Source organism: Galeopterus variegatus, unplaced genomic scaffold (genome assembly GCF_000696425.1).
Source record: "Galeopterus variegatus unplaced genomic scaffold, G_variegatus-3.0.2 Scaffold2403, whole genome shotgun sequence".
Lineage (NCBI taxonomy): Eukaryota > Metazoa > Chordata > Mammalia > Dermoptera > Cynocephalidae > Galeopterus > Galeopterus variegatus.
Window position 1 is genome coordinate 286516 of NW_007728514.1, and position 3344 is coordinate 289859.

The 3344-nt window shown below is 38.1% G+C and overlaps 1 pseudogene; it reads left to right on the plus strand.

Annotated features, from left to right (window-relative positions):
- LOC103597740 overlaps positions 1 to 841 on the plus strand; it is a 2523-nt pseudogene extending 1682 nt beyond the window's left edge.
- The last annotated feature ends 2503 nt before the right edge of the window (positions 842 to 3344 follow it).

Consider the following 3344-nt stretch of genomic DNA (forward strand, 5'->3'; position numbering starts at 1 on the left):
AAAAAAAAAAAAAAGTCAGTGCTCACTTTTGCATTTAAATACTAAAATTGATTCCAACTGGGAAAAAAAAAAGAAATAGTAGAGAGTAGAATAGTGGTTGCTAGAGGCTGGGAAGGGTAGAGGGGAAGCAAGATAGGGAGAAATTGGTGAACAGATACAAAATTACAGTGAAATAGAAAGAAGTTCTAACCTTCTATAGCACCATTAGGTGTCTTTAGTTAACAGCAATTTATTGCATATTTTCAAATGCCTAGAAGAGAGGATTTTTAATGTTTCTGACACAAAGAAATGTTAAATGTTTGAGGTGGTAGATACACTAATTACCCTGATTTGATTTGATCATTACACATTGTATACAATGATATTTGAAACATTGTATAGATATTGATATTTGTATATATATATATATCTCAAATATCAATTTGTATAGAGTATTTCAAAATATCACTCTGCAGCACATAAGTATGTACAATTATTACATGTCCATTAAAAAATAAAAAACTGCATTCTTAGCAAAGTAAAAAACCAGTGGGTCAGACTTGTACGTGTGAGTGATTGTGGGACACAAGTCATTCATCTCTGCAACACGATAAACTGCACTATCAAAATATGTCACCATCAAAGTTGTAATTGCCCACAGTCACAAATGTGACATGAAGCTGCAGTAGCTATTATCAAGGGGTGGTTTTCAGACCCTTTGAGTTGACAAAATCGTAAAAGGTTGTTCAAAACAATTTTTGTAACATAAGAGTGTTGCATGCCTTTTTCTCAAGGTTGATGTTTGCATGTCAGGTGCCCGAAAATGGTGCCTTAAAGGATGTCAAAACGGTGACAACCAAAGGTATTCTTGGATGTGTTCTTCAAAACCATGCATCCATTTATCAATGACCAATGCATCATTTATCATGAGGAACCTTGATAAAAGAATACAAGTTACTGGTTTTATTAAATCTCAACCCGTCAGTATGTGTCTTGTTAATAATTCGCAGGAGCAAATGGGAAGTATTCCTGCGGTATTTCTGCTGCTTACTGAGAAATGGTTGTTGTTGTCAGGAAAAGCAAGTTTGCTATTGCTTTAATTGCACACTGAAGAGGCTCCCATTTACACAGAAGAACAAAGGTATTTGAAAGAATGTCTGACGGACCAGCCGTGGTAATTCAGCAATGAACAAAGTGAGCCTTTCAATTCAAGGAAAAATTGGATTTTTTGAAAACTTCTATCTGCTACCAAAAGCTCCCTATAGCAAAAATCTTTTCAGATTGGACTGATGATGTTATTAACAAATGTTGGCTTTTTGGCCCTGTGTAATAAAATGTTTCCACATTCTGAAAATCTTCATACCTCAACCAACTAATTTATCCAAATGCAATGATGCTAAAAAATTCATGTGAATTAAAAAAGAAAAAAAAAAAAAAACAAGCCATTTTAAGTGCAACAGAGAGTAACACGTTTTCCTGAATAAAATGCAGAAAGTTCATTGATGGGATTTCAGGTTCCACATTACACACAAAGTTTAAGAAACTGCCACATGATGGGAAAAGGTTATTAAAATATTCCTCCTCTTCTTATCAGCATGCAGTTAACCTTCCCCTCAGAGGTTTTGGCATCTGTGAGCTGTTTGTCCCTCCTGTTTCCACTGCAGAATGACTCAAAGGGCTGGTGCAAAAGAAAACAAAGCAGAAAAAGTAAAAGAGCACGACCAGAGTTTGTACCCTCTCTTTGAGTGACAGGGCCCCTCATTCCTGATTTTTAAGACAGAACTATTGGCTTCTGCAGTTCACTTTGCTTGCAGCACTGTGTTCAGTCCTCTCTGTTTCTGCATTTCCATTCAAGCTGTCAAAAGAGAAAGCAATGGTCAACTCCTCACTGGTTTGGTGGAACTTGAGGTTCTAGTAATCGTCTACAATCTGCTTCCATTTAGCTTTTTGTTATTGTTTCTCAATTATCAACTTTATTTTTAGAGCCATTTTAGTTTTACTGCAAAAGCGAGCAGAAAATACAGAGAGTTCCCGCGTATCCCCTGCCCTACACACGCATAGCCTCATGCTGTCAACGTACTGCACCAGGGTGGTCCACTTGTTACAATTAATTACCCTACATTGACACATCATTATCACTGAACATCCGTTGTTGACATTAAGGTTCTCATCAGTTTACATTAGAGTTCATGGGCAGTGTGCCTTCTGTGGGTTTGGATAAACGTATAAGGATGTTTTCCCACCATTACAGTCTCATACAGAGTAACTTCCCTGCCCTAAAATCCCCTGTGCTCCATGTCTTCACCCGTCTCTTCCCACAAACGTTAGCAGCCACTGATCTTACTGTCTCTACAGTTTTCCTTTTTCCAGGATGTCATATAGTTGAATCACACGGTATGTAGCCTTTGCAGACTGGCTCTTCACTTATGCATTTAAGGTTCTTCCATGTCTTTTCATGGCTTAATAGTTATTTTGTCAGCATGAAATAATCTTCCATTGTCTGGGTGTACCAGTTTATTTATCTAGACACCTACTGTAGGACATCATGGTTGTTTCTAAGTTCCGGCTATTATGGATAAAAATGTTACAAAACTTTTGTGTGTACATAAGTTTTTAACCCATTGAGGTAGATACCTAGGAGCAGAATTGCTGGATTGTATGGTAACAGTATATTTAGTTTTGCAACAAACTTCCAGAACGTCTTCCAAAGTGGCTGCACCATGCTGCTTTTCCTCGAGCAATGAATGAGAGTTCCTTTTGCCCCACATCCTCAGCAGCATTTGGTTTTGTCAGTGTTTTGGATTTTGGCCATTCTAATAGGTGGGTTGTGGCCATTTAGTTTACAGAGTTCTCAGATAGGTGCTCCATGAATCTTGTCCAGGTTTTGTACCTTCATTCAATGAATGAATCTATCTTGAATGTGCTAGCCCATCTGTAATGGGCTAAATTGTGTCTTCTCAAAATCCGTATGTTGAGCCTTAACCTCCAGAATTGTAGAATGAGACTGTATTTGGAGATAGGTCCTTTAAAGGGATAATTAAGGTAAAATGAGGTCACTAGGGTGGAGCTCTTATCCAATAGGACTAGTGTCCTTATGAGAAGAGGGAATTAGAACACAGACACACACAGAGGGACGACCATATGAGGACACAGGGAGAAGACAGCGTCTACAAGCCAAGGAGAGAAGCCTCAAGAGAAACCAGCCCTGCCATGCCTTGAATTCAGACTTCCAGCCTCCAGGACTGAGAGAGAATTAATGTCTATTGTTCAAGCCAACCAGTCTCTAGTATTTCATTATGGCAGCCTGAGCAAACTAATACACCGCTTTATTATGAACTGGAATAAGGGAAGTGTTTTTTTTTTTT